This window comes from Amborella trichopoda, chromosome 7 (assembly GCF_054954075.1).
Source record: "Amborella trichopoda isolate Santa Cruz 75 chromosome 7, AtrichopodaSantaCruz75HAP2 v2.0, whole genome shotgun sequence".
NCBI lineage: Eukaryota > Viridiplantae > Streptophyta > Magnoliopsida > Amborellales > Amborellaceae > Amborella > Amborella trichopoda.
The window spans coordinates 37,666,204-37,677,896 of record NC_142342.1 but is presented as its reverse complement, the minus strand read 5'-3'; positions in this window follow the sequence as shown (position 1 = coordinate 37,677,896).

The window sequence follows — 11,693 nt, the reverse complement described above, 5'->3', positions numbered from 1 at the left end:
CTTGGCCAACTCTGTTTATATTCTTCAATCTACTTTTTAACTTCTTCCACCTCTTCATCTAATATTGGCCCACTGAGCTCATATGCCGTCGGGGGTTTTACCTCGGGCCCGACTCTTTGGATTGCACTGACCATAGGTAGAAAATATGGGCTATTGGCTGCATCAAAGGGAATCCCTTTATAGTAAAACCATTTACCAACATATCTCCCTAACATGTTTCTTGTACCTTTAACCATGCCTTTTAGGGCCATCTGTTGTGACTTAGGCTTTGAAAGAAATGGGTCTTTACGACTATGACCTGCAATACTGGCACTCCTAGGTAACTTAGAAACAATTTCTTCAACATCTGATTCTCCTTGATACATATTGCCACCAACCCCTCCTTACATATTTGAGCTGGGCCTGCCATACATGCTCGAGCTGGGCTCGTCATGCATATCTGAGCTAGGCCTACCAGGCATATCTGAGCTAGGCCCACCATTCATGTCTGAGCTAGACCCACTTGAAAATTTGTGATTTTTTTTTTTTATTCCATGATCGAATTTTTTGAAAATTTGTTAATTTTATTTTTTAATCCATGATCGAATTTTTTTTTGTAATCCATGATCAAATTTTTTGAAAATTTGCTGTACTTTTTTTTTTTATTTCTTTTTATCCATGATCGAATTTTTTGAAAAATTATGATTTTCCGAAAAGATGTGAAAATCGTGATAAGGTTTTGATTATCATGATGTATTAAACCCAATTTTTAATTTTTAATTTTTATAGAGTTTGCTGTACTTTTTTTTTTTTCTTTTTCCATGATCGAATTTTTTGAAAAACGATGATTTTTCGAAAAGATATGAAAATCGCGACAAGGTTTTAATTATCATGAGGTATTAAACCATATTTTAAATTTTTATTGTTAAAGTTTTTGTTGAAAAAATTGTATGTTGATAGTTTATTTATGCAAAAAAATGCATGTTATTATATTTTTAATGCAAAACTGTATTTTTTTTATCTGTTGTTCATGGATTTTTTAGTTGGAATGACTGATGTTAGCTGGCTCTGTGAAGAATTGTTTTTATTATTAATTTTTTAATGCAAAAAATGTATGTTCTTGATAATTGAGTTGTAGCCATGTTTGGAGCTTGCATTTTGTATTATATTATCCTGAATGTTTGTAATTGATATGTACGAAAATATTATTGTCAATAAAGGTATTTTGCAATAACAAATAACAACAAATATGACTACATGAACTACCGCAACATATTATCACTACACATGGTGATTATTTTTCTTTTTGAACTGTCAGGTTAATTTTATACTTTTTACATCTTAAAACAGTTGAATCATGTCAAGATCTGCAGAAGACCCTTCATGGCAACATGGGGTCAGACTTGATCCCAACAAAAAAGACAATTATTTGTAATTACAGTCAAAGAGTGATAAGTAGTGGGGTACATAAGTTCAAGCAACACTTGGCAGGGGTTAAAGGATAAGTTTCTGCATGCACTAGTGTCCCTAGTAATGTAAAAAAACAGATGGCGGCAATTTTTAATGCTAACAAAGGTAAAAAATTGCAAAACATAGGATGAATGAGGAGATAGCTAGTTTATATACACCATTAAGCAGGAATGACACAGAAGAGCAATATAATAATGACCTAGAAGAGCAATATAATAATGAGCTGGACATGACCACAAGATTGAGTTTATATGAACAATATCAGAGGGAACGTGGGTTTAGAATGCCCGATCATGGATTACAAAAAAAAATTCGATCATGGATTAAAAAAAAAAATCCCAAATTTTCAAAAAATTCAATCATGGATTACAAAAAATTCGATCATGGATTACAAAAAAATCGATCATGGATTACAAAAAATTGCATCATGGATTAGATAAAATTCGATCATGGATTACAATAAAATTCGATCATGGATTACAAAAAAAAAGAAAAAACATAAAAAAACAAAAAATTCGATCGTGGATTACAAAAAAAGAAAAAAACAATTCGATCATGGATTACAAAAAATTCAATCATGGGTTACAAAAAAAAAAAAAATCAAAAAATTCGATCATGGATTACAAGAAAAAAAAACAAACATTTCTATCATGGATTACAAAAAATTCGATCATGGATTACAGAAATTCTATTATGGATTACAAAAAATTCGATCATGGATTATATAAAATTCGATCATCGATTACAAAAAACTCTATCATGGGTTACAAAAAAAAAAAAAAAAACAAAAAATTCGATTATGGATTACAAAAAATTCTATCATGGGTTACAAAAAAAAAAAAAAAAACAAAAATTTCTATCATGGATTACAAAAAAAAATATATTCAATTCGATCATGGATTACAAAAAATTCGATCAAGTATTATAAAAAATTCGATCATGGATTACCAAAAAAAAAAAAAAAAAAAAAAAAAATTATATTCTTTACAGAGCCATTTTACATAAGCCATTTTAACTCAAAAATCCACCTCTAAGTGAATAAATTACATTCAATTGAGTATATTTTCTGATAAACAACAATATAAGGAATCAAAACCCTAAAGTTTTAACACATTATTTCTAATATATCATGAAAAAAAATCAAAAGGCGGGAAAAAAAAAAAAAAAACAGCGGAATTTTCGTTCCATAGACATCTCTATGTTCATCTCAAATTTCATGTTGTAATGGACCAAATTACATAAAATTGAAAAATTTTAAATCATAATAGACACAATAAAGATTAAAAAGCCTACAAATTGAACTCATTATCTTCAAAATATGTAGTGAAATTAATCATATGGCTGAAAAAAAAAACCCCAAACTTCTTACCTAATTTTGTGAACCGAAGCCTTCAATCTCCAAAAAACTCTATTTTTCTCAACGATTATCACAAATTAGTAACAAAAGGTTTTGATGCACAACTTTACGATCAAAATGCCTACAAATTTTGAAAGATTCATGCCCTATTTGGCATGAAACACAAGGAAAGGCGGAAACCCTAAAAATGCAAGTTTCGTGATCCAAAAACACCAAAAGTTTCACCCATTTAATCCGTGTAAAAGCTGAATAAAGCTGTTTACAGCCTGCAAATTAGATCACATGCCAAAAAAAACAAGAAAAATGATAAAAAAAATGACAAATTTCGAAGAATCCCGTGAAGAACACTGTGCAACCCGTGTTCTTCACGGACTCGCCGATTCCGCACAGTGAATCGGCGAGTCACTGTGCAGAATCGTCCGGTTCTCTCTAGAACCGGACGATTCCCATTTTTTACAGCGATTCGATCCCCCCATGGCGATTCTCGAGTCGAACAGGGCGAGTCCAGTTCGACTCGACGTTTTTTTAAACACTGTCAATAACTGTATTTTTATAAGCCCAAAAAAACATAAATAAAATATTGAGATATTTATAAAAATTTAAATAATAAAACCAAAAACATTTCAATTATAAAATGAATATAATTAAATTAATATGATGGGAAAAAGATCCATATGGTTTTAGGAATTCAATATGTAATAATGGGGTACTCCACCTTCAACTGTGGACTACAGACTACACTAGCTTTATCGAACCGACCTAGTGTTTCCCATGACCCATAGTCCAAACAGGGGCTTATTAGCGGGTCACCAAAGTCAGGTTGATGAATCAAGGGGTTGCAATCCCAGTATGTGGAGTACATGTTCTCCCCTAGAGAGGAGTCAAGGTCTCCACGACTTGATGTGATCACAGCTCTATGGTGCATAGGGGTATCTCTCACACATGCATACGCTTCACCCAAATGTAGATATCTGGCTTTTCCGAACGATCTATCGATATGCATGCCGTCTGATGGAACATAAATGAGATTTTGGCCCCCGTCTCAGTAGGTCTCCCAATGGTCACATAGTCCCTCGACTCACTCATCTAGGCATAAGCTCCGACCTCATCAAGGGCTAACCCAAAACCCTCATTGGTTTAATTCTTTATGCCCAAGTACCTTGGGTTTTTCAACCGACTGGCCTAGATCGATAAGCACACATCATCCTCGAGGGATCACACTCCCACTGAGTTTATGTTTTACTATAATAAAAATGTTTCAATACACACTCAAAAGGCTTTTAAAGGCCACATAAACCCAACACTAGATAACAACAGTCACACGATTTTAATAGGTGTCTTTTTGGGTTCATCTCACCGGTGGACACGTTACAGGAGTGCACCAAATCCCTAAGGTGCACCAAGTCACTAGATCTAGATTACCAGAAATGTCCCTTGTTCTACTGGCACTAAGTCACAGGAGCCAAATATGGGGCCCTCTTTCCACTGGTGGCTTTGCCCATAGCAGTAAAAAAAATACCGAGCCTCGAGCCCAGTTCACACATGGGCGTGGGCACCTATAGTGCAGATGCAAAATTCAAAAGTACCCATCAAGCACCATTGCACATATGTATATGTGCATGTGCATTCTCATGCTTCGCGTGTTCTGCATAGGCCTATTCTCCCGTTGGATCTTAGAACACAAGTGAAGAAGATAACTTTATATTTAAGCATGACTTCCGTTACTCTATTCTTCAATGTACGACAAGCAACTGACCACGTCTCTCTACAAAAGATAAAACACACTTTCCAAAACACCATAGTACAAGAGAGAGATTATTTTGAAATAACAATTAGTATTTTCTAAAGCAAGTACAACAAATTCCTCTACTAATTTAAAATAATATTAAAAAAATAGGCAAAATATTTCATTCATATACCATGGAAGGTATCTTTCGATTTGAACCTCCACTTGGTATGCACACTACAAAGTACATCAAGCTCTATGGTAGCTCATAGTTTTGAAGTAAGGATTTTATCCAATATACCAATAGTAAATACACAAATGATATAAAAAATTTAGTGTCTTTATACTGTCAGATCAGTATGGGCCTTTAGTTTATATCTTGATTTTAGGAGCCTTCTAGAGATAAGTCAAATTTCATAAGAAGTGGCATCACTTTCACATTCTTATTGGTTTGTCTATCAAATGTGCTCCTATCTACTACTAGCAGTTATAGACATCATTAAGAGTAATGCTCAACTTCATATCATTTAAGTCATCACTACACTTATCCACTGGATATTTTTAGAATTAAGAGCTTACAAATTGTTTAATCATGTCTACTGGTCCAACTAACCACATGAACAACTTGTTATTATCATACCGAATCTACACCTCTTAAGGTAATAAAAGACTAGATTGGGTTCATACCATTGATGATTGCTTTATGGACTCTAGCCTCATTTGGCTAACATCTTACTAATGTTTTACCTTGTAATGCCATTTGTCAAAGGATCGACCAAATTCTCTTTTGATCTCACAAATTTTAGATTTATCATTCCATCCGTTATCAACATTTGGGTGGAGTCATGTCTGTGTGCAATATGTCTAAATTTGCCATTGTAAATATCATTATTTGCTCGAGCAACTATGGCATGATTATCAAAATTGATTATTATTGTTGGTATCGGTTTGAGCCAATATAAAATACCATGAAACAAGTTTTTCAAACATTTCGCTTCTTCACAAGTACAATCTAATGCAATAAACTCCAACTCTATAGTAGATTGAGAAATGCAGGTTTGCTTTCCGTGATATTTCTCCACCTCCTAAGGTGAATATCCATCGGAAATGGACAATGAATCTTTCAGTTCCATGCTCCAACTCGGATCACTATATCCGCCCAACACCGTGGGGTGACCAACATAATTTACGCCAAAATAGATAGTTGCTTTAAGATTTCTTAAAACTCCAGAGATTGCATCCCGATGATCTTTTCTTAGGCAAGTAGTGAATCTACTAAGTTTATCTGTAACATATGCAATACTTGGCGTTGTGCAATGCGTTTCATACACCAAACTACCAATTACTCTTATATATTCAATTTGAGAAACACATCTCCTTGCATTTTTCATTAACTTTATATAAGGATCTATTAGGGCGAGTGTTGGGTTACAATCCTTTCTCACTATCTTGATATGAAGTATCACATCAGCCACTTCTAGATTATTCATATCAAAGTTAGATCCAAAGAACCTTATAGTTTTTTTCAGAATTTCAAAATTAGAACCAAATATAGGTATACCATCAATGTACAGATATATTGTCACACACATCGAGTCAATTTCTTTATTATATACATACTTGTCTACCTCATTTCTCTTAATATCATTCGATAAGGTGACATCGTCATTTCCTATGCCATTGTTTTGGAGCCTGTTTAAAACAATATAATGACTTGACTAATTTACATACTTTGCGTTCTGGGTCCAGCATACCAAATCCCTCAAGTTGTTCCATATAACTTTTATTATATAACTCACCATTTAGGAATGTGGTTTTCGCATCCATTAGGTATATGGTTAACCAAGGCTCTTGCAAAAATAGTATGTGTCAAAATAGTCTATACCTTCCTTTTGTTCAAAACCTTTGACAACTAACCTAACCTCATACTTGTCAATTGACTCCTAGGTGTTCCTTTTCCTTTTTAAAATCCATTTGCATCCAATTGGTTTAAATCTAAGTATTCCTTTTCCTTTTTAAAATCCATTTGCATCCAATTGGTTTAAATCTAAGTGACAAGTCTACCAACTTCTAGGTTATATTAGCAAGAGTAGAGTCTATCTCACTATTTATGACCTCTCTCCAAAAGAGAGCATCATGAGATGCTAGTGCTTCATATAATAAGGAGGGTTTATATTTGAAGCCATGAATATTTCATCTAATACTTTCTTTTGGTTGGCCTCACTACGTGGATATAAAAATAAGGCTTAAAATTATGCAATGGATCTCTTCATGCTCTTTTACTTCTCGATTCTACAACCTCTTCAATTGGTTCATTCCAAGGTTTTTGTTCACCGCTTCTTGAAAGATAATTAACATTTTCTAGTTTACTATGAGTTAAATTATCCAAGAATTTAATGTATTTGGATTCGATTATAGCATTAGAAGTTAGTTATAGAAACCAATATGCCTTACTATTTTTTTGCATTCCCAATGAAAACATTTTTAGAGTTCAAGGTCCCAATTTGTTTATTTTATATCCGACAATCTACCATATGCAAAACAACTCCAATTTTTGACATAACCCAAATTGGTTTCTTATTTAACCAGAATCATAGGGTGCCTTTTCCAATTTTTTATAAAAAATATAATTAAGTATAAAACACGTAGAAAGTAAAGTTTCACCTCACAAAGACAGGCAAACCAGAATCAATGATCATGGACAATATCGTCTCCACCAATGTCCAATTCTTTCTTTTAGCTAAGCCATTCTATTGATGTGTCTCTCGGCGAAGCCATTCCATTTACAGGTGCTATGATTTTGATTGATAATCTTATTGTTCTCACAAAAAATTAGAAAATTTATTTGATGAATATTTCCCACCCCAATCACTCCTCAAAATCTTACTTTTCCAATTTTCAACTTTGGTTTTCGATAGAAATCATCAAGATGAAATACCTCTTTCCTCCTCTAATGAGGGCATTGTTTAAATCATGGATATTACTATCTACAAGCCCTAATAGTTCAATGTCTTTATCCACAAACAGGAAACCCTTTTTGTTGACTTGACTTGTACACATTTCACATTTTTCATGAGACACATCACCACATTTAGGGATTAGGATTAAACTAACATAGTTTTGATCGGAACAAAATTCAAGTGACATAATCCAGCTTGCCATAAATTGCATATATTCACAAGATACACAAAATTGTTCTTTATTTTGTTACTAAATCGGGTTTAAACATGAATACCTTTTGCCAACAAATATACCTCTCTCGATCAAATTGACCTTACCATATCCTTTGACTATCCAAAGACCATGTTTATTAAGGAAATACCGTGATACCATGTTTCTCCACATATCCGACACATACAACATATTCTCTAACGTGGGACATATGGCACATTCTCTAATACGAGACTTATAGCACATTCTCTAACATGAGAACCTTATCCGAACTGAATTTCAGGTCTATTTTTCCTTTACCAAGCGTCCTTGTAATTGGGTTTTCAGTTGGACTGAGTTCCCATCCTCCACTGGCGTATATGTCTTGAAATAATCCCGATCGTTCCAAAACAGATGCTAGCACCTGTGATTATAGCCACTAAATTCTCTTCTTCAATGATTAAGTTTGCTTGGTTTTGGAGCTTTAAGGCCTTATTTTGGTGTCGACACTTTTTGTAGTGGTGTTAAATAAAAAGTCAGAAGCCAGAGATTTTCCGATAGAGAAATTGGAAGAGCAACTTTCAACAGAAAAAACAATTAACATAAAGAGGAAGAGGAAGAGGAGGAAGAGGGAGAGGTAGAGGTACGACTCATTACAGTCCCAAGTTATGAAAAATCAAATATTCAGTGTCACCATTGCAAAAAATTTGTTCATTATGCTTATGAATGCCGAAAAAATAATTTGAAGAAACTACAAATTGTCCTAATTGGGTATTTGACGAAAATGATGAAAATGCAAATACTTCTTTGTTACTAGCTGCAACTTGGCAAAGGAAGTTGAAAAAAATATTTGGTATTTAGATACTAGATGTCGTAACCGCATGACTAAGAAACAAAGAAATGTTTTCATATCTCGATGAACAGGGCAGGCCCGGCCCTATTCCCTTGAGACTTGGCCATGCACGGCCCAAACCGGGCCAAGGAGGCCCTGGCCCTATCCAGGTTGGACTGTGCCAAGGTCAGGCTAATAAAATTCTAAAAAAACAAAGGAAATAAGGGCTGGCCCTGGCCTTGCAGTCATCCCCAGCCCTTGGGCCATGGCGCTCGGCCTAGGCTCAACACCTTTTTCATAGCGGCCTAGCCTAGGCCCCAATCTTCTAGAGCTGGGCCAGGTTCACTTGACCTAATTCCATCCTTATGCAAATCAAGCAGTTTGATTATGGGAATTTTGAAATAGCTTTACCAACGGCAAGAAGATGTGTGTAGGGTTCTCGTGAACCCCTAACTTGAAGAACCGGAAATCCCAAATACAGGGATCTCACCCAAGATCGTATATATGATTGGCTAAATGGAAAGTAGATGAATACAATTATAAATCGAATGCACAATGAAGATTACAGTTTTGAGTTACAAGAGATAATACTTATCTCTAAACATCGGCAAAAGACCACCATCGATTTTCCCTTCTAAACCCACTCTCCCGACCGAGTAACACCGTCGATCAACATCCTCATTCCCACCGCAATACAGTTACTGGAAAGATAACTTTGAGAGTAACATAAAAATTCTCTCTCTAGAAATGGAAGTTAACCAACCTAAAACTCGTGGAAATACCGCCTCTATCTCGGAGGTCATTTTTCTCTATCTTGGAGACCCATCTCCATATTAGAGATTTATTCTCATAACCCCCAAAAGGGGTGACCCTCAAAGGATGGGTACTATAACCTCCTTCCCTCTTTTATAAAAATATCACTTTCTTGCTTCTCAAGAAAATCAATTTCTATTTCCCATAATACCATAATTTTTAGAAAAAAATATAGGTATGATGATTTAGCTATCACCGAACCCAACAATGTGACCACCATTTATTATGATAATAACTCCGCGATAGCATTATCATGCAAAGTCTTCCATGGACAAAACAAACACATTCGAGTTTGTTTCATCTATATTCGAGAACTGGTGAAGGATGGAAGATTATTTTGGAGAAATGTCGAAGAGAAGACTAGTTGCTAATATTCTCACCATGCCTTTAAAAGTAGAAACATCTTTCAAACTGCACCTTCTAATTTGGAAGTGAGAAGTCACGGAATCGGGTTTAAGGAGTGATGTTGGAAAACAAATGTGGTTCTCATGGAGAAATATCAAAAGGCATACTTGAAATATATTAAATTAGAAATGCACATTCTTAGAAGAATCAAGAAGTCTAAAAGACTTTTGAGAATTAACAAAAGAACATAAGGGAATGTGCATGTTGTAGGGATATCCTAGAAAATATCCATATATTCAAACGTGGTTCTCAAGAAGCATCGAAGGGCGGCATATTTGAAATATATGAAAGTAGAAATGGACATTCTCAAAAGAATAGAGAAGTCTAAAATATTTTTTAGAATTAAAAAAAAAAAAAAAAAGAAAGAAAAGAAAAGAAAAGGGAATGTGCATGGTGTAGGATTATCCTAGAAAATATCCAGCTATTCATCTAAAATTCGGGTAAAAATATAATCATCTAGAAAAAGCTAATGTAACCTATCCTGAGAATGAACCTAGAACCTGCCCTCACCAACTATAAATATATGTTAACCTATTTGAGTGTGCAATGTAATTAATTGAAGCATTCTTGGGCATTTTGACATTATGTTTTAGAGTGTTGCTTCAGTGACTTCAACTATTCTAAATCTATTAGGCACATATGTTTCCATCAAATACGAGGTGTACTATATGCTTTATGCTACATAGAGATTTTATCTATTGGATCCTTATGTTTTCATCAGATACCAGGTGTACTATAGGCCTAATGCTACATGGAGACGGACATTTTCTACTACAAACAACAAAGCCAGCCCCTTTCCATGCAGCTGCCTTAAACCCCATGCAATCAGCCAACAAGCTAATTTTTTGTTTTCTGAGAAAAACTTCTACCTCAAAGCAACTCTCTGATGAGGCAGCTTTTTTAGGGTGCTCCTAAGAATGCGTAGTTGCATTCAAAGATCACTCTTTGGTCGGGGCGAGGTAAGGAGTAGTATCAGAGTGGCTCGGTCATCGATAGGCCTTCTCCTTATTCTATAGGGCGGGGCTGTGGACCAACAATAAAAAAAATAGTAGAGAGCTGGCTCATCATCGAATACGGAGCGGGGGTGGAGAGCTTGGACCTAAAAGTTTTATTTGATAACGATAAATTACCTATAAAAAGTGGTCAGCAAGATTTGGGCTTAAAAACCTTTCTCTGGGTATTTCTTTCTGGTGTCACTTTCTCCCCATTCCTTGACCCCAGATGGGCACGCAGACAGTGAATTGAATGGTAATTCAGTAGTCAACAACTCTTACCTCTCTGTGCATCTTGGACCTAAATTTCTTCTATCTCGTGCTCTCTTGCCACTGAGCCTCCCTTGTGCCTTTATCCTCCTCAACAATGTGAATGGAGCTCGAGAAAGTGACCTTCATTGCTCGAAGCATCTTACCCACCTTGTCTCGCACCTCTGCCTTCTTCAGTTGCTTGTTCAATCGCCAGTTTGAAGACCGTGGGGATAGTTCGTCAGAGGATGAGTCCGAAGACCTAGTGAAAAGAATGGGAGGCGCATATTCTCTTGGGTAAGAAGAGAGTTTAGAAGTATGCACTTCTCTAGCCTTCATGGTCGGAATCTTAATAGAAGTATGGCCCCAATTGAAATCCTTTGCCCACTATGCTATAGTCATCTTGAGAGTGAAAGTAAAGAAGAAGGGTCCTAGATAGGGATGGGATGATCTTATGTCTCAAAGATAGTAACTCTTTAGGTGGCCATTGATGGTTTTCTATGGTTGTAGAAGTATGAGCAGGCTTTACAAAATTAGAGGTGGCAATGGGTGGCCCCGGCCTGACCTGGTGAGCTTGGACCTAAAAACTAGGGTCTAGGCAATATAATGTGGCAGAGGGCTAGGCCAGGGCTTGACAACTGCAGCCCTAGGGTAGGGCCAGGCCGGCCCTCACTTTCGTTGTTTTTTCCTTACTTCATTTTATTTTATTTTGCCCAGCCC